The sequence below is a fragment of the Amblyomma maculatum genome, chromosome 1 (genome assembly GCF_055883805.1).
Source record: "Amblyomma maculatum isolate TAMU_Amacu chromosome 1, ASM5588380v1, whole genome shotgun sequence".
In the NCBI taxonomy this organism is placed as follows: Eukaryota; Metazoa; Arthropoda; class Arachnida; order Ixodida; family Ixodidae; genus Amblyomma; species Amblyomma maculatum.
The window spans coordinates 98,369,029-98,389,528 of record NC_139344.1 but is presented as its reverse complement, the minus strand read 5'-3'; the positions used below and the strand labels follow the sequence as shown (position 1 = coordinate 98,389,528).

Below are 20,500 nucleotides of genomic sequence, written 5' to 3'. Positions count from 1 at the left end.
AGGAGCACCACAACGAAAGTGTCATAGGGAAAGGAAGTTTCCAACGTGCGGCATGAGCCCTGGCTTGAGGGGCGCGCGATGTACCGTGTGCAGCAGCAACGCTCAAGCTTTCGCATTTTCCCACTGCCGATTCTGCAGTGCGTGCTCTCGGAAGTTTTTTTAATGCGTATGTTAACCACATGATTGCACTTTTTATTCTTGCGCACAACTGGAAACGAAGTGTGGGTAATACTAAACATCCGTGTAATAATTGATACAATGTGGAGCCTACGCTACTGTATCTCAGACAATGAGTGTTTGGCTGATGGGAACCTTAGTTGCTCTGTGACATAAAAATGAACACAAAACCATGAAAATAAGAGTAAAAGTAAAAACATTCGATACCCGCACATGTTCAGTTTGTTTTCAAGTATGGGTTTGGCTTGGTTAATGGGGCTTAACGCCTCAAAGCGACTCAGCCTATGGAGAGACGCCGTAGCGGAATGTGTCGGAAATTTCGACCACCCGGGGTTCTTTAAAGGGCCACTGTCCAGGGAGGGACCTTTTAGGCGAAGGAGCCCAGTGTTTTGATCAGGTACCGGATATAGTGCAAAATTCTACAGTGACACGCACGCCGCAAAGCAACGAAAATACAAATAAAAGTTCTTTCATGCTCTCCTTCGGGAAGCCAGCTTCCCCGTTTCCTGCGCTGGCCCGTCGAGCCGCAGTAGTGATGTATTTCCAGAGAACGACATCCATTGGTCCGTCTCGCTGTCTGAGGGTGAAGGATGGGTGTCTAACGCTCGCTGCGCGCTTTTCCCTCTCCACGGCCCAACTGAATCCAGAGGCGTGCGCTCCCTTGCCCTTTTTTTCTTTTTTTCGCGCCGCCGGAGTGCCACGCCCCACCTCCCGCCAAACGCGGAGGAGGAAGGGGAATTTGTCTTGAAGAGGCTAGACGATCGGGTAGGAGAGTGAAAAACCTTTGCGAGGGAACAGAACGAGAGAAATACGACAGAATCGGGTGATTGGGGTGGCTGTAACTGCGTTATTAGTTACTCTTTTCAAAAACATTTTGCGGCCTTGCGTTCTAGAGGCGAAGTCTCACAGTCACCGGGGAAGAAAATATTTTCGACCGGAGGATGGACAGTGGGCCTTTAGCGTTCACTGACATCGCACAGCTCACGGACGTCTTGCTTCTCGCGTGCATCGAAAACCGGCCACCACGGCCGTTTAAGATGATCATTTTTAAGTCACATCTTCTCTAAATGATGTTTAAATGACTGCTCATTCCAACATTCGTTTCAAAACTCGGTCTATGGCTGTACGTTACAGTCCACTACGTCCGGAATAATCTCGGCCACCGCGTCCGCGGTAAATGTAGCGAGGTCTACCCTATAATTGCAGTCAAACTATGTATGCAATCAGTCAGAACCCCTCCCCCTGTTCCCGCATAGAATCAGCTTAAACCCAGGTTATCCCTGGCCAAACCGGTTGCTTACAAAGTCAACTTTGTACTGAGGTTTTTCTCTCATGCGGTTCGTAGTCAGGCTACGTATCATATTTGTCAAAAGTTAACTGCCACGTCGGCTGCCGGAGCAAGCTCGAGACCGAGCAGCGGCACTGCGTGCATTCTCAAGCGGTGAGCCTTATTTCCCGGCTACGAGTGTAAGCTGGCTGACGTAAGCCTGCGCCCTCGCTCAGCCCAATGGCGCGAATTCGTACGACGAACTTGCTACCCGCCCACTACGTCAGCAAGTCTACTCGCGTGGCTGAAGAGCGCAGCTCTGTCGCTCTGCTCCGGCAGGCGGCACGGCTGCTCGGTTACTTTTGTTAAGGCCATACGTTGCAGTTACCATGGATAATAACGTACTCGTGTTACAATAAAGGCGTCTTTTCCCTCTCTCTGAAATACGCATTTTCTATGTGCATGTTCAAGAACGTAAAGAGCAGGAGCGACAATGGATTATTTCTGTACGATTTCTGACTCGAATCAGGAGCAGAGTGGGTTCAGGAAGAAGGGCGCATTAAGAAACTCAGTAAACAGCGCTACACGAACACGAACAGAGGACGTGTACGTCATATACCAACGTCCTGAACTGACAGCGCGTTTTAAAGTCATTTGCTGAATCTACAGGCACACACTAAAAAGCCGTCCCAAAGCTGGTTGTTGTGCAAATCTAAGGTGCTTAAATATCGGCAAGTCAAAGAGCCCCTACAAGAATATTCTTCCGCTGTTCAGGAAAAAAAAAAACTTTACAGTCTGTGTGTCTATTGAAGTTGTCTTCGTGGAATATAAAGAATCCCTGAGCGTGACGCCAAGTGGCCGTACAGGACCTCCTCAAGTAGCTAAAATATCCAAATATTCACCCCAAAGATTCTGGAAAGAAGCGAGAAATGATTTTTTTTTTTTTTTTCTGGTTTCAGTTTTTATTCGTCTTACTTTGGGTGGGCATCGAGTGAAAAACTTCGCAGTTCAGCGATGCCAGGCTCAGCTGCATTCATTCTTCTTCGCTGCTTTTACCACCTTCCTTTTTAGATTTGTGTTTGCCTTTTCCCTTCCCTTTTCCTTTGCCCTTGCCTCTCTTCTCCCCGCCAGAACCCTCTGTGGTCTCCTTGGGTTCCGAAGCGCCGGCGTCATCTTCTTCTCGGCGCTGTCTGGTCAGGTGGCCTTGCTTCTCATGATCGGCCCCATCTTGAGCAATGAAAACGCTGACAGTTATACTAATCGAAAAGAAACCGACCTATTAACTGTGAACGTGCAGTCTTTTACTGACAAGGAGGTAAAGTTTCTTGGAAACCGGTAGAGTAGCAGCAAGCAAGACAGTCGGAAATTACTTCCCTACGCTACAAACTGCAAAACTTTCTGATCGCTTTGAAGTCATGAAATCTCGTTGGAGAATCATACGCATGGTTTACTATACAAAATCGAGCTGAAAACTTTCTTTTTTCGCATTCTTTTCAAAGTTGGATAAACTGAAAGTAGTATTTGCGCACACGCTGCGTTGAAGTGCATTAATTAAGGTAATAGAGAGCATGTGAAATGAATATTAGTAACATATGAATATTCGTTGTCCAAAGTAATTTCTGGCTTATTTAAAAAAAAAAAAAGTGTGCTCTTACTATCAGCACCTTTTTATTATAACGACACCAACGTTTAGCGACATCATATCTAAAAAAAGTTGTTTTTTCGCAAACGGAAATGTGACCTAAAATGTTGCAGATGAAGTACAGCATTTAATCGGGTATTTTATTTCCTAGGACAGCATGATTTTTACGGGGACACATTTTTTTTTGTTGCAACCCGATAAGAACAATGCTCTACACTACAAAAAACCACTGTGGTGCGTGTTCTTGCAAAAACAAAATTATAACATACCACACATACAACAAACAAGCACCGTGATTTATTCAACACCATTGTCACAATTGGGTGAGGATCAAAAAAAAAAAATTTCTCCAGTCACTTTGTTCTTCGCGAAAAAGTTAGTTCTCCTGTTCCAACAGTGGAAGGAACCATCTCTTAATTTTAATCGACAGCCTCTTCTCTCAATGGTTTTAGGCCAGTAAAAATCTGATACCATATCGTGTACCAGCCATAGATTGTAAAGTGTCCATCATAAATTCGAGAGATTGCTATTTCCTTTTTTTGTTCTTCCCGGCTGGTATCCTGCAGACCAAATTCGCCTAGGTTGAATAGCAACAATTCAGTAAAAGTGGAAACATGGACAAGCTGGTGTGACTTTATCAGTGCAGCGCAGGGACTTCTTACTCTCAGGTAGCGGTCATGAGCGTCGCGTAGAGGTCTAGAGTACTTTTAAATTCGATTGGCTTTCATTTGGATAATGCTGAGCTTCGAGCTGTAATCGGAAACTCCGCATTATCTTTCACCTAAACGCAATGCTATTCGAGGTGCTAATGCGCACAATGAATTTTTCCTTATATAATCTGACTGAGCCAACGAAACAGCGAAAAGAACCCGGACAAACACCAATTATGAAGTGCACATTAGCGCTGGGTCATTCTATGTGTTTGTGCATGTTCCTCGATGTATTTCGTTTGGTATACCAAACTAGAACCGATGCCTCTCTCTTGTTGCCAGTTTTCGCTTTCGCATTTTGGGATGGCTGGCGTGAAGTGCCGATTGACATTTTTAAGATCAGTTCTCGTTCATGATAAATTAGCCATACTTAATTGTATACGAGTTTTGTTTTAAGTTTTGCCAGTGCTGCCAGGGAAGCGCGGTAGGCATATATATATATATATATATATATATATATATATATATATATATATATATATATATATATATATATATATATATATATATATATATATACTGTTAAGATTGGCCTAAGGCCTAATCTTTGTTTGGAGGACCCTGGCATTTGAAAGGATAACTTTGATCAAGTGAAGGTCTTATAGAAAGTGTGTAAACCAATGAGATGTAAACGAACAACAAACACACATATTTTTTTATTAAATGGTGTACATTGACACCTACTATGCGAACAAATATACACGATGCCCGAGCTAAAGATAAACAAGCGTTTAAAAAAGAATCAGTGCCCCTGCTCAGTCGAACAAAGTGAGAGCTATTGAGGTTCACGTAACCTAGTCTGTACTGTTTCTTTTTTTTTTTGTTCTCTAAGGTAAATTATTAGCAAAGGCTAATAGCTAACGTTTTGCTATCGGCTTCAGGAGCGAACTCTAAAGCAGAGAATTCAAATAATCATAAAAATAGTTTAATGAAACGTTTTCAGTAAGATGCGCGCAGTTTTTGTAGAGTAGCTTTCTTTTTTCATTCTGTTTTTCATCGGCATTAAATTATGTCGCTATCAATAAAAAAAGTTCTTCCACGTGGCAAAGATGCTCCTTGAGCCTCCCAAATCTCGCCTCAAGAGAACGAATTCTGCCTTCCTGTGGAGAGCGTTTCTCGTTCGAGCTATGCGTGTGCACTGGGCGAAGCGAATGTGCCAGCAGCTGGTCACTCGGTGGCTTTTTTTAGAAGGCCGGTAAATAAACCTGTGTAAATGACATCTTTGTGGAAACATTCGAGACAGCCGTTTTTCAACACGATCTAAAACTTACGAATTGACACTTTGCTGACGAAGCGGGTAAATAAAAAATTGTAGTTAGCACTTAATGATTTCAACTTTGTGGAACGCAAAAAAAATAACGCAAACTTGGTCACGCCACGCTCGACATCCCTCGGTTTGCCTCAGACTGCTGGGAACAATGCATATTTTTTTAGACGCTTGGTTACCTTCTAGCGAGGACACCTGGCATAAAAAACAGGCTAAATGCACCTCGAAGATTGTTTTCGGTAAACTTTCTTCGAAGTGGTTTAGTAAGAAAGCTCACCGTGGGATACATCTAAACGAGAAGGTAAGATTGTTCTTTCATGTAAATAAAAGCTATGCATGGAGAACATTTCACAACTGTTAAATAAAAAGTTACACAATAAGTCATTTTCACTAACACAGCTTTACGCTAGGTCGACGAATTTAAGTTACGATGGGAATAAGTTTCATTGCACAAAAAATAGTGCCGCAGGTAAAGGCTCTCTTTCACATAAACGTGTAGAACACTTCTCTTTACGGTTCCGGCTAACGCAGAACACAACTAAAAACCTTCAATATTCCCAGAGGCCTGGGAGACAAAAACTATACTCGTGGAGTCGAGATCCTTGCGTTCTCACCGTACGCTTGACAGCAGGACAGAGCCAGCAGGACCAGGAGGCCCAAAAGGGCGATGGTGGACGTCTTCATTTTCAACCTCTGTGTGTACCCAATTTATTCGGGCAGCAGCTTATATCTGCGTCTCGAGGGTGAACACGAAGACCACGTGCGCGGCGTTTAGCCACACCTTGCGACAGCTGTGCAACTGCGAAGGTTAAAAGCGTCAGATAGCGTGACTCTACAACATATTTGATGAACCTGTCTCACGGAATACCACACGTGCAGAGATTGGCACGCATTACCGATTTGCCACCTAAAAAGCTCTGGGTGCCGAATTAATGCAAATTTTATTCTCTAGTCTGTGCTCAGAATTCGTTTTCCTCCATGCTCAATGTTTTGCTGTGGTGCGTACAGAATTTTGTAAGCTTTAAGTCTCAGTCTCATGATGGTGCCGACTTTATGCGAATTTTATTCTCAAGTCTGTGCTCAGAATTCGTTTTCCTCCATGCTCAACGTTTTGCTGTGGTGCGTACAGAATTTTGTAAGCTTTAAGTCTCAGCCTGATTTATGATGCGTCATCTGGTATACACTTGTCTTTTCCCAGAATCTATTCAGTTACTAAGGAACCTTCTGTTATCTTGCCTGCACATCACATGTTATACCCATGCCCATTTCTTCTTCTTAATTTCGGCTAGAACGTCAGTAACTACCGTTCGTTTAACATATATAATTCAATAAATATAGCGCAATTTCAAGTGTTGGGGATCGAACGCAGGCCAGCTGTGTGCATAACGAGCACGCTTATCATAGGCCACAAAAGCTCGCTGGTCCAAGCGGGCTAGAGGAGGGTCCAGATAATGCCTTGTTCGGTGTGTGACGTAGTAGCACGTGTATCAGTGCTGCAGAGGCGTACATTAAAGGAGGCAAAGAAGGAAAACGGGACTTTATGTGTAACTATTAAAGCGAACCTTAAGCGACCTCTATTAGTTTCGAGAAAATTTCAAAGCGCTCGTGGTGATGTGGCATGATACAGAAAGGCCGCGGTATTTCTACCATGGTCTCTCCCTCGTTCTTCAGCTTATCCTCTAGTCCTCCAAGAATGATTTCACATTTTTTTATTGTTTCTAATGCTTTCGTTACCTCCCCTTTTCATAAGGAAGGGGGGGGGGGGTCGTATTTGTTTTTTGCACCGCTACCTTTGTCATTATCGTCCTTGTTTCAACCATTATAAATCCACAAACTCTTCGGCTACCATATTTGTAATCAGTTTACCGCCCTGATCGTTTAGCTAGTATATGTCATTTTTTATGTTCCCTAGTTTTGTTTTGGGCGCCTTCAGTTACCTTCAGTCTTTAATGGATGAGCAATTCTTTTTATATTGCACTTTCTTATGGCGATTAGCTAAAATATTTCTGTAAAACTTGTATGTTCTCTCACTCTTGTTCTCTTGTTTGGGTCAATTGCTTCCATGTTGTATTGTTTTTAATCACGCCTCTTCTGCCCCAAGAGCGCTTACTAGTACTTACCCGTACTGACTACCTTACTGCCTACTTTTACTGCCCACTCTGTCATGATAGCCCAGAGTCTCCTTCTTTGTGCGCTATGGCCTCCACTCTCGGTAAAAGCTATAAGCGAATGCCCAATTTCTCTATTTTCGCTCCTACCAGTAAATATTTGATGGACTTTCTTCTTTAGTAGTTCAACCTGTTGACAAGATAAAAAACTTTTTACTCCCAAAGCCATGTTAGACATCGCACTGTGATGGCACGCGGATGTATAACTGAGCGCACTTGAGGCCCGGGTGTCCTGGCCGCAGTTGTCACTTGTTCCTTAAATTGTTTATGCCTCGTGAAAGCTTTCATTGAGGAAAGCGAGCTTTCTGTCGACTAAAACCCCGTGCATCATACTGCAATCCACACCACATCCTGAACTTGACTCTGCTGTAGAAGCATGGTCCTCGCCATCCCCATCGTCTTGAGTTGACTACATAATGAATTTTTCTAGAAGTAATCGTTAGATAACCATGCTCAGCACCAGCCATGGTAAACCTATAGAAAACTCTTTCCGCACGCATTGTCAGTGCAGCAGAGGACCGGCTGCTCTAAAATGCACTCCCCTCCTGACTTCGGCTCACAGGGCAGCAGAAGTTAACCCACACAGCTTTCTAGCACACTTAGCATTCAGATAAAAATTCATATTCGTCTCAGCCTAGAACATTTCTTCAAAGTCTCAATATCTGAAAAGCCTCTACTCTCTTCTTGCCTACTTAAACAGCAAAAGGTCACTGACTCCACACTATCAGGTGACAGTTGAGGCTCCGTTTTTTACGCGCGCGGCATCGTTACCTGATCTTTTTGACGAAGTAAATGAAACTTCGCAGAAAGTAGGCGCAGGAGCAGCCAAGGGTAATAAAATTTTCCTTTGAAAAAGGACGCCAGAGCCATATCCGGGACTTACTGCCATAAAATTTCTTAGGATGGATACGCCGAGATGTGAAAGTGATACAGGCGGAACGGACAATATGTGAAAAATATAGGAAAAAGTTGAAATATTAGGCTACAAGCGGGAACTTCTCGCGAACGGTATTCTGCGCGCAGGCCAGAAGTTTGAACAGCCGGCGCGTCTAGCTGCGGACACAAAGCAGCTGCGGCCGTTGCGCCACGCGATGGCTCGGTGCCCACGGCGGGAAACCGCGGTAGGGCAGCGGAGCGCGGCCGGCTGGGACGCGACAAATATCCAATATCCCGCGAGACGAGGATGAATCGATGGCGGCGCCCCGTGAACAACGTTCCTCCTGGGTCGCTGCAGATCAACTGAGCCGGAATAGGCGACACCGGATAGACCCATAGATCAGAGCCCGTAGCTGCCAGCCGTCAGTCGCGCCTCCGCTGAGGCTTCAGCGCAGCGCGCCGCGGTATGAAATGGCGGAGCAGAGCCAGGCGATACTTCACGCATTACGCTGTTACGCTGGCTCCTTCAAGGAGGCCTTGTCTCTTCCCGGCTATCTTTTAGGAGCGCTGTGGAGAGCGCGTCAAAGAACAACAGGCTGCTGGATTCTGCCTTATCGTCCCAACGCCAGCTGTGCCTTGCACTTTTGGAAGACTCGCTAACATCAGAGCGTGCGCGTGTGTGCGTGCGAGCGTGCGTGCATGTGTGTGTGTGTGCGTGGGCGTGTGTGCGTGTGCGTGCGTGCGTGCGTACGTGTGCGTGCGTGTGTGTGTGTGTGTGTGTGTGTGTGTGTGTGTGTGTGTGTGTGTGTGTGTGTGTGTGTGTGTGTGTGTGTGTGTGTGTGTGTGTGTGTGTGTGTGTGTGTGTGTGTGTGTGTGTGTGTGTGTGTGTGTGTGTGTGTGTGTGTGTGTGTGTGTGTGTGTGTGTGTGTGTGTGTGTGTGTGTGTGTGTGTGTGTGTGTGTGTGTGTGTTCGTTTGTTCTCGAATTTTCGCGCATCTTTACTATCTATCACCTGGTCCTCGAATGGGAGACGAATGAGCCGAGCTGAGAATAGAATCGTATGAGGCTCCCCATGGGTGCACCTGGTGAGCTTTTCTATGGCGCACGAGCAAAACTGTTTCCTGGCTTGCGTACCAGGTCGAAAAACCTTCCTCTAGTTTGGCTGGCCAGCCGGCTAGAACGTCTCGGCCAGGTACTGCTTGCCCGCTTGGCTGTGGGGAACAACTCTAGCAAGACGTCAAACTAATGAAAGCAATATGCAGCGATGACTCCAGCCCACGTCTTCCCTTTGGCTGTCGCCTGCTTGCGCTTCCTGCAATTTTGGAAGCTAGCACACCTCATATACACCACGGTAATTACGAAGAGAACCTGACACGTGTTCTTTGCTGCGCTCGCGAAGACAAATGAATGACCCGCTCGCGTGAATTCGTTCGCAATATTGCAAAATTGTTCTTATGATGAAGCACCGCCACTCGTATTTCCCTGGGCCCGTGTATAGGCGTTCAGGGGCTCGTATTGCTCCATAAGTAGAGGCACCCTGCCTGAATTTTCCATACCTGCCAGGCGTAATTGTCGGAGACAATTTTTGTAACAATTGTAGGGAACAATGAAAGTTTAGACCAGATCTAAGTGCGACGCAAAATTAGTTGAGTGCTTCGATATGTTGTGAAACCTCATCCAAGGGATTCATTTAGACTACTCGTTGTCTCACGATATGAGGTCTGGCAGAAGAGGAACGCACTAAACGCTCGCAGAAGAGGTATATACTGTACGGAATCAAGGAAACAGATAATCAAGGCGAAGTTATTGTACATGTGTGGTGCTGCATCACATAAAACATGGTCAAACAGCCTGTCATCCCATTTTACGTTATGATTTTAACAGATAACGATGCCTCGTTTTGCGCGTTTTTTTCTCATACTCACGTATTTTACCGACATTGTGATAAATTCAATGAGCGTAGCTTTGTCATGATATGTATAGATGTAAAAAACGAGACAAATGAATTCGTCGGTATCTGCTAATAGTCGTTTCGATGAAACTAACCGCGCATCCAGGGAAAATCAAAGGCATCGAGGTTACCAAAGTGGGTTCAGCCAGAGGGGTTTTTCACCATCAAAATGGCGTTCAAGTTGTCTTGGCCAGTGGTACGTTCCAGTCAGCCACCCAGGCGAGCAGGCTTCAATGTGCGGATTTACAGCTGTCGTAGCAAGAAATACCCACGTAAGACGTGCAGATTGGCCTGGAGTGTTTCGCCCTTGCTTGTTCTTTTCACCAGATTGCTAGAATAGCAGCTTGGGCATGTTGGTTATGCATCTTGAGGATAACAGCGCGGAACACAGGACGGGAGCACAAGATTAGAGGACGACACAACGAGCGCTGACCAGATTGCATTGACCAGTTTAAGTTACCCATGGAAGCTGTTCATTCACTAAACTATCAAGACATAGCGGCAGATTGAGAAATTATACTCCCATAGCTTTTCGCTGCATTACTCCTACGCTGTTCAATTATGCAATTTTTGTTCCCTGACTGCTGTGGAAACGCTATTCTTAACCGTAAAATTAAATTATTACGGTGATTATTTTTGCTCGAAGCGTGTACGGCTCATTCGGTCGAAAAGCCGTCGGCGTAATACTAGTTGTGGTAGTAGTTTGCACTGTCTGTGGGAAATATTCATGAGGAAAAATCCAGGTTGGTAGACATGGTTGTTACGTCCCAACCAAATGATCTCGTGCGGGAATTGCGGGAATTACAAACACCCCGCATTCAAAACAAATCTATTAGCGAATTAGGAAAAGGTCCAAATGAGGCAAAAATTTGCGAGGAGGTTTCTCTAATTTAGATATTTCAGGAATGAAAAGAAAGTTAATTAAATAAATTTGCCGCCATTGAGGTTCGAACCCTGGTCCTCTGCATGTCAGGGCACACAGCGTATAGGCCACGAAGAGTCCCTGTTACCGAGCGTAGAGGGGCACTTAGTGAACGCATTGCGGTGCGTATGACTTATTAATGTACGTTTGGGTTGTGTTACAGTAATAATAATTTTATAACCGAAAATGGTTCGAACAAGAAAAAAGAATCTAGCAATAAAAGGCGGTGTTCAAGTCACTGCGCATCTATCCTTAAAGCGGAGCTTGCCTCCCGCAATGTTTTTTTTTTTTGTTTTTTTTTCGTTCACTAGTGGGACGCAAAAATTGGCACGAAGCTTTGTAATGTTTGCTCTTTCGTGCTCAAAAGCCCTCAACAGGTGAGCTCATCGCATTCCAAGCAGCGTAACAATTGTCCCAAAATTGGAGTATGCACACAATGCAGTGGTCCTATGTATGGTTAGACGCTAGCAACATACTCCTAATACTTACCCGATGGTTTGTGCCGCCTAGGACTGTAATTCGAGATGCAGCCAGGTTAATCCGGAATAATTGTAGCCTCGCGCAAGTTGTTACCCGCTATTCAATGTTAGTAGATGGCCACCACGCCTTGTCTTGAAAGTCAATTCTTCGCAAATTTCAAACTGAGTGTGACTGAGGGCTGTTCTGAGCTCGTTCTTCGACGACCAGCGAGCAGTTGAAGCATTTGTAGGTGCAGCAAGCCTTTTTTTTTTTTTTCTTGCTGAATATTCCGCCGAATCGTTCATTTCTTTTTATGTCAATTATTTCAGCCGCAACACAGTTTGAATTTTGCGCCGTCTGCTCGAACATGGTCGACAGCGTCCCATCACCACGTGACAATAGCATTCACGTAAATCGTGCATACCAACCACCAAGACAGTTTGATGCAGTAGTGAGCTGGAGAGCCTCCGAAATGTGCCCAGTTCTGCGATGCACTCCGAGAAACTGGCGACAGTAATAAACACATGAAGTGGCACACTGTATGTATTCATGTTTCTTGCTCGCTTTCATTTTGTCGAATTCTGGATGAAAATAGAGAAAACGTTTACATCTTTTACAACGTATGAGCTTTCTACGCAATCGCCATGATGACACCTCGCGCAGGAATATCGTTTTGAGCGGTCTCCACTGCGTCAAAAAGCCAACTTAGCGCCCAATGAAAAGCGTATTTCTCACATTTCACATTTCGAATCCCATTGCCGATTTAGAAACTTCATGAACTGAACACCCCGTGAATGCTGAAGGCCTTCAATTTTAGGGCACTTCAATGCCCTAAAATTCAAGTCTTTAGGGCCCTTCAATGCTGAAGGGCCCTAAACACTAAAATTAAAAACTGTTTAGTTTATTTTGCATAAATAACCGTCTGTTTACTGCACTCTACCGCGCAGATAATGTCCGCCTTTCTATACGCTATCCATCTGAACAGACCAAACCTGCTTATATTTCGTGAATTTTGAAAGATATATCCTTAACTTGAAATGCCCTGTACATTAGTAACTGAGGAGCTAATTAACCAGATTATTCGCATGATACGGTAGGCCTTACAGAGATTATATGCATTTGCAGCCCCCCTTTGCACTCTCTGCCAGTTTCGGCATTTTCTAACACGCACTTTCCCAGGACTGCTCGCTCGCTCGCTCATCCTAAAGACAAATGATGAACATGAAGCGCCTTCTTAAACATCCATTCGTTACCATGGTAATTAAACACATATTTAGAACAATTTCGCGTCCGGTTACAGCGTCCAGACGCTGCTCGTAGGCAACTGCAGAATGAGAATGCATAAATCCCGGCCATATCGGATTCTCCAACGTGCGCTGACGTCACCCAGCACACGAACATCTTTTTGCGCTTCACAATCATCGCAATCGACATCGTCTATAAGAGATGCTGTAATGGACGTTTCCGGATTAATTTCTACCACCCACCGTCGTTCTTTAACGCGATCGTTGACGGCCACGAGTTCCGCATCTGACAAAGCGCGATGCAGCGCGATCGTGATCTAACCCGGAGCCTCAGATCCCTGGTCTTGGGCCACAAAATGTAATAGGTCAAGTTGTCAAACTAGTGGTCGTGTTGAGGCGAGGAAGCAACGAATCAACATCCACAATTGGCGGCTTATTTAAAAGCATTTATTCTCCGAATGTGGTTCTCTGTAAGGGTAGACGGTCCGTTCAACATCTTGGCAGGGTCGGAATTGTCTCATGGTACCGTCGGTGGCTGAGGTCCTGGGAGTCAGGGAGGTTGTAGGCTGGAGAAACGACGTCCTCTTCCCCATTGAAGCGGGGTCGGGTTCTGTCCGCAGGGCACGAGGCAGGTCCAAGGCTCCTCTGTCGCAGCAGCCAGGGGCGCCTGTAGGTTGTCGGAATGAAGCTGCCTCCACCCTTAACAGATTTAAGGAGCCACATAACTAGCCTTCAGCTGTCTCCTAATCGGGGCTCGAACTTCTTGGAGTAAGCTGGATGATAACTCGCGGTCTTCTCTGTCCCGCCGTTTTGTTGGGAAGACCCGATGTTGTAAGATACTGCGACCAATCGTTTCGCCGCAAACGTCCTCGTCCAGCCGTACCATTGGATCAGGCGTGCGGTTCGCATGGGGCCCCCGACTTAGGGTAGCTGGCCTAATTGCGTGCAGTAGAATCACATTTACAAACTTCGCTATGGCTCTTCGTCGACTACGTCTTTTGGCACCTGCAGCTCTTCGGCGATCCTGGAAAATGAGGTGGTTCTCGGGAACTTCCGAAGACGGCGTGGCATCTACCGCCGTTGGTCACGCCTTGTTACGGCAGCGACATTACGTCTTTCCATGTACGCGGCCATCCAGCGGAATTGGAGTCTTCACGCCTGTTCAATTTCCATGCTCAGAGTTGAGTCCCACGCGTGCGTTATCTCGTTTCCGTGTTGAGGCTGGCCGCTCTCGGGCAGCAATGGTTCTTTTGCTAACCGAGGTCCGACTCTTCTCAAGCGTTGCTTTAGAGTGTCCACAGCGGGTCGTCGCCTTGGAGAGGGCAGGTGTAATAGGCCAGCTTAATTGTCGTGCGCGCGCGTCACAAGATTAGTCATTCATGGGCTGAGAACACGGAACTACCGCGGCGAGGCTACGGGCTTCCATCCTGCGTTCTTGGACTCTGCACTTGAACGCGTTAGCCATTAGGCTATTGCGGCTGGATAGAAAAACATTTGTGGTCTAATCCATGCTCCACCTAGATAGATCCACCGGAGGAATAGATGCGTGTGCCTGGCGTAGGCTTCTTTAGGCGATCGAGCGGTCTGTCCTCGGTCGTGGTCAGTATTCTTGCCTGTCGCTTTCGAAGGCAGTCGCATTCTCGACGATCTGCAGCAGTATACACTCGTCGAAAATTCCACCCATAACGACGTGACGACGACATTATTTAAAGTCATAGCTCCTTAACAGCACAGTTGACAGTTGATGAGGTAGTAAAAAAACAAAAACAAAAAACGATTGCAGTTACTACGGCTTCACTTGACGATATTTGAAGTAATACAATACCAGCACACGGGAATTTTTGAAACTTCTCTGGGCCTCACTAGGGCACCTATGTATGTCCTGTAGCCTTGATGGGCTTAACGGTGACGGGCAATGGGGAGTTGAAAAAGTAACCGGTAAAGGCATTGATTTATTAACTCCCGATAATAAATAATGCGAGCTAGTTACCTCTGCTCAGCCAGCAGAAATTGTACTTTTCACTCTGAGAGTATTTTGAGTCAGAGGAGAAGAAAAAGAAAAGAAAGTTCACGTACTAGTGCGTAACAGAGAGCTGCGCTCAAATCAAGCAGGCTATTGTCCGTTCCTCCCTCCCCGCTTCCATGTGTGAGTCATTTTTTAATGCGTTTATGTTAAAAACATGTAAAGTGTTGCATGACGCTGTAATTACTGCAGTTATAACTTGTTAATAAGTTTCAAGCATTTGACACTTGCGATATTTAACGACTCCAGAGGCGAACAGTGCGCGTCTTCTTTTCTCACTGAAAACAACGTTTCTGATAAATTCATATCGCGCGCCCATCCGCTAATTGTGCAAGATTAGGGACCTGAGTCTACATGCTTACGAGCCTACATTTTGCGCCTACTTCATTTATATTGTTCTGTATTTGAATTTCAAACCACAAAAGCGGATGGAAACACCCGATGAATACAGCGGAGTAGTAACATGGACCAGAGAAACAGACGCAAACAAGGCGCTGCGTTTGCGTCTATTTCTCTGGTCCATGTTACTACTCCACCGTATTCGCCTTTATGATGAATCAACAAGCGAGCCGCCACTACGTGTTAAGGAAATACCAGTAACGTTAACTCTTCGCGGCGCTGAAAGACGCGGTTTCTGAAAAAGCTCTTGCATCCACTACAGAGCAGCCCACGAGCACTTGTTTTCGCTACCTTTTTACGTTCACTTAACTCACTTTTCTATTTCTTCACTATTTCAAAAGATTTACCGATGCCCCTTGGACAGCATAACGGGGTGTTTCAGCGAAGGCCGTTGTTGGCCGCTATGCACCTTTTGACGCATAAAGGAGACTTTTGCAGCATATTAAAAACAGTCGTGGGACACGACAGAAAATAGATGAAGAACGTCAGTTGGAAGGCTAATAAAGTTGGTTCTGATAAATAAATTATTTACTAAAGTAAGCACGTAATTAAGAGTAAAACCAACGAATACAATCTTCACATTTAGGAATTCAAAACTGCTACTCTCCACCGCGCTGTGGCGCAACCAATACTGGCTATCCAGGCATGAAAAAAAAAAAAAAAAAACCCGTATGACTCTCGGGTAGACGAAGTCGTCCATTTCAGCCTGACGCGCCGGTACACCCAAAAATGGCATCGTAGCAACGTCGTGGATAGCGGCGCTTTCGCAATTTTATACGTACACAGACGTCGCTATTACTAGCAACGACTTGCATGTTTTTAAACACAAGCAGGAGCGTAACTACAATAGTTGAAAAAATTACCTGCCACAATTTTGTTCTGGAGCTTACCAGTGGACACGATCCACGGCTATTTGATAGCTGTCGCCACTGGCATTGCTACATCTCAAAAGGTATCTTAAAGTTAGCTCTCAGGAACCCTGTTAGTAAATAAAAAAGTCGCGCACACTTAAGCTCTGCTTATAATGACACGACACGAAAGATTGGATGGCTCTCTTCTGTGGCTCCCATTGCAAATCCCCTTTCACGTACGACCGATTTGCTATTAATACCTTTAATCACTCATCCCTTATTCCGTCCCTCTGCTATCGCACGAACAGGCCTGCGTGGCTTATAGCAGTAGCGTGTCTCACTCCGGATTCAAGTATCTCGAAGAGTTCGTTTCTAATCTGAACTGAGCACTCGAGTTGGCAGCCCATCAACTAGCCCATCTCAAGGTAATTTCTTAGTATATCCATAGTCGTCCAATACTCCTAATGATCATAAAACTCCCATCCAAGTTTGGTTCGGTGTGAAAAACAGCCGCGAGGGGCGCCACCGCCGATCTGGGTGCCGCCAACTATTGGCTACCCCGGCGGTGTTGGGTGAGGCTGCACCCAGAATTCTTCCTATCACGCCCACGCTGTTGTTTCCAGTTCTTATTATTTGCGCTAACTTAAAGCCGACGTCCTGTATTTGCATCAGATTCGTACTGTAGTCCCGATGACGTTCGTATGAAGAAAATGCTGCCGGCGGAGACCCACACGACTCTTTACCAGCGATCTGCTGGCTGCTGCGTGAAGATTTGTCATGCTTATAATGGGACACTAAAACATTGCCGAAAGGTGGCTCCTTAACCTAGAACATACTAATGAATGCAGGCTGTATTAGCAGACAGCACTCATTGGATTCGTACTGCGCTTGGGCTGCTCGCCCGACTTGATCTTGTGGTTGCCCGACCTTAACACGCGTTTAAGAGTACAGCACTTCATCCTGCAGCAGGCTCAGCACTACTTGGCGTGGGTTTTCACTGAAGGATTTAATGCTTCATTAAGCGTCTCAGGCTGTAGTCGACAAACACGCATCCTTTTCATAACTTTCGATTGTGATCTGCATTGTCATGCTTTGGTATTGTATTGCCCTTCCTGCTCCTGCTTGGGCCAGCTTCTGGTGTGCAGTATGAATGAATGAATGAATGAATGAATGAATTGATCAATCAATCAATCAATCAATCAATCAATCAATCAATCAATCAATGACGCATTGGTTGCTGCCGTGCGCAGGATTCAGGTGCTGACCTTTAGGAATCGCAGTGCCTTAGATCTCGCTGGCAACTATCACAGTAGAAGGCATTTTCCCTTCTCAATCTTTTCAATTTATTATTGTGCATTTTGTCGGGCATAGTTTACCGTTTTCTCAGCATGGTTCCAATTTATGTAAAGTACGACTCGCGGTCGCTAACTTCTCTGTCCGTGATCGAATAACACCATTGTGAATTTTGACGTGCTTAGGTACGTAGTAAAGCACTGCACCACGGTCTTTAATATAGCAGTCTAAATTAGTTTCTCCAACTCAGCCGCTGTCATCGGCAGTGTAGATGTGTAAGATGAAAGAGCCAGCGCCTCATACAAAATGCCGAACTCATGCGGTCAGGCAGGGGTGACGGCAGTTTTGAAGTGAGGGTTACGAAAGAAGCAATTTAATCGGTTGACTTATGCTCGCAAAGTAACGTACACTAGGTGGCGACACTTGCAAAAAAGTGCTTGACGGTGGCCGAAGAGCAGAATGCCCGCCACTCTCTGCCGCGCTCAATTTAAAATTGACAAGACACGATCGAAACAAGGTGGCAAGAGCAGCTACAGCAATTTGGAACAATGTGGATGCAGTGAGGCGTGGCGTCGATCGATCAAGATATATCCGGTCTCACCTCGCGTAGCAAAGTTATAAGGCTCGTACCGTAGGATTTCCAGCGTAAAACATAGTGCGACGCTCAGCGGCAATATACTACAAAAGGCATTAAGGGAAATTTCAACATAAAAGCTCGTTTTTCCTCCTCTGGCTGCTCAGTATGCCTTGATCTTTACCCGAGTGAAAATTTTTAGGCGACATTTCAGAAAGAATGACATAGGGCGTAGCTTTGGAGATGGCCGATGAAGTAGTTTTATCTTCGTTACATGACGTCGGACCCCTACGAACATATTCGCAACAGCTACACAGCTTGGATACCTTTTCAAGAACGCAATTTTCCCATCCACTGCGAACTTATCGTTCGGGAATTGTTCTCCATGTCCAAAAACATTTATCTCAAAAACGCACGCATGGGGAGTCAAATCAAAGGCCGATAACTTATTTTACTAATCAGCTACTAGCTGTTACTAAATAACAATCTGATGGCATCGCTCACACAACCCAATGCCTTTGCGAGAACAAACGCATTCTCGCGCCAATGTCACGAAACGCCGCGAAACAAAAATGCCGCAACCGCAGTCTGCGATACATTGTTTTATACGCAGTTACAGAGCAGCCCGCTACGCTGCCAGAAAAAACATGCCCCCGATAAAAGTCGATCAGTGTCGCCGTGCGGCCGCTTTGGGAAGCGTATCAAGCTCTTCCATAGTGACGGGGAAGTTTCACGACTATAAAGCGATACTGAATAACTGTGGTAAAACATTTTAAGTATTCGGTTTTGGAGTAAAGTATAAGTGCAGTCCTTGTAAGTCTCCCACTTTCCATTGTTTCTAAGGCTTTCTTTACTTCCTTTTTCGTCACCGCGGGGAGGTACGATTCCTCTGCACCCCTGCCTTCGTCATTACTGTCCTCATTATTTCGGCTGCTCTATAGAACGATGTAGAACTCCTCAGCTGCGTATACTGTCTTATCTATGTTTGTAATGGCATTACCACTTCGTCTCGCACACACCTGGTTTTTACATGTGCTTCGCTTCCTCTTGACAGCTTCTAGGCTATGTTAAAACGGCGCACATACAAACGAAGACACACAGATGAGAACATGGACACGATGTCTCTTCGTTTGTATGTTCGGCGGTTTAACATTGATTATTACCAGCAGTCCCTTCTTTCTATTTTGTTGAGTTTTTAGGCTACCTCCGTTTAATAGGGTGCGCTCCTCAATCCTCAACCCCATTAACTTACTAAACGGACGACAATATGAGACGGAGCAATGACGTATTGAGCGTTCCCCGCCCCCCCCCCCCCCCTCTTTCCCTCTTTCTAAGGAAAACAAACAGAGAGCAGATGACTGCTACCCATGTAGCCAACGCCAGCTTGTCACGCACAATCACCATTGTGAAGAACCGACCCAGTAGCAGCACACGAGCATTAGCCCCCCGAGATATTAACTTAAGTTTCGTGGTCTGGCAATTGGCGCATCCACGATTACCATTCACCATAAACGCAGGCCGTACAAGCGAATCGCCTGCGGCGCGTGCTCAGTTTAATGCGGTGGTGCGAATGTCGTGATGGTCGCGCAGAAAAATTGCTGCTACCGCCGGTGCTCAGATATGTGTGGCGCAGACATTTCCTGAAATCACGCAATGTAATGGTCGCGCGCTGTTGAAGCCAATCTCGATTCTCTCCTCAATGTGTGGGTGGATAATTTCTGCCTGACCGCATTACCTGAATGCAGGCGCGTAGTATGCCAATTTACCTTAAGTGCACGGCACGGTTTCATAATTTAGAACAGGGAAGAGTGATCAGACTTCCTTATTGCAGTTATAGTCAAAGTGACAGAGCTTGTGTTGAATTGCTCTGAAGGTATACATTTATACCGCACTGTTTGCGTACCTCGAGAGCAGACGACCACTCATGCGGCCCATTTTGTAAGTGGTACGTTAATAGCGTTATTTATTCTTACAGCCTAGAACGCTTCTTCAAATCTCCTATTCCGTTGTATTTACGAAGTTTGCAAACAAAGAACAAAAAATCAATTTCATTTCAACATTTCCTAGAACTCCAGCCAAAATCTTCTCGTTTTGAAGCTGAAGTTTCAAACTAGCTACTTTATATTTCTCCAAGCGTACTACTGAGTCTTCTAATCGAATGACCATCGGCTGCCGTGCCGTGCTGTCTTATCCTTCTGATGTTTTCACGTCTCTGTCCTACCAAACTAAACTTTTGCTTCAGGAATAAGCAGACATTAAAGAGAGAGGAGCCTTGATGAAGTCAAGAGTATGACGGAATTCTGTCTGGCAGACAGGATACATTCGAAGAAACTATTATGCCGACCAATGAGAAAGACCTGCGCTCGTGAACTGTTGTATGTGTTTCTTCCTGTGTCCCGCCCAAGTTGTCGCGCATTTCTCTTATATACTATGCAGAACCAACTAGCCCGACAACACGCTCTTCTAACCTGTAGTTTGTAGACAAAGTCTCCGTATTGAGAGCTGAAAAGCAAATATATATATATATATATATATATATATATATATATATATATATATATATATATATATATATATATAAGCAGATCAATTAAGGGGAAATGAGGGTGCTCGTTATAATACATGAAGGAAGGAAGCCAACAGTCGGCGAAGCCAAGGAAAACGGTGGGGATGGTACT

General features: G+C 45.3%; 1 long non-coding RNA gene across 1 annotated transcript in view; it reads left to right on the top strand.

Annotated features, from left to right (window-relative positions):
* LOC146203286 (uncharacterized) overlaps positions 1-11,966 on the top strand; it is a 67,356-nt gene extending 55,390 nt beyond the window's left edge. The window contains exon 3 of the long non-coding RNA XR_014702343.1: positions 11,768-11,966. This is a non-coding gene — a long non-coding RNA (uncharacterized LOC146203286). The remainder of the gene's footprint in view (positions 1-11,767) is intronic.
* The last annotated feature ends 8,534 nt before the right edge of the window (positions 11,967-20,500 follow it).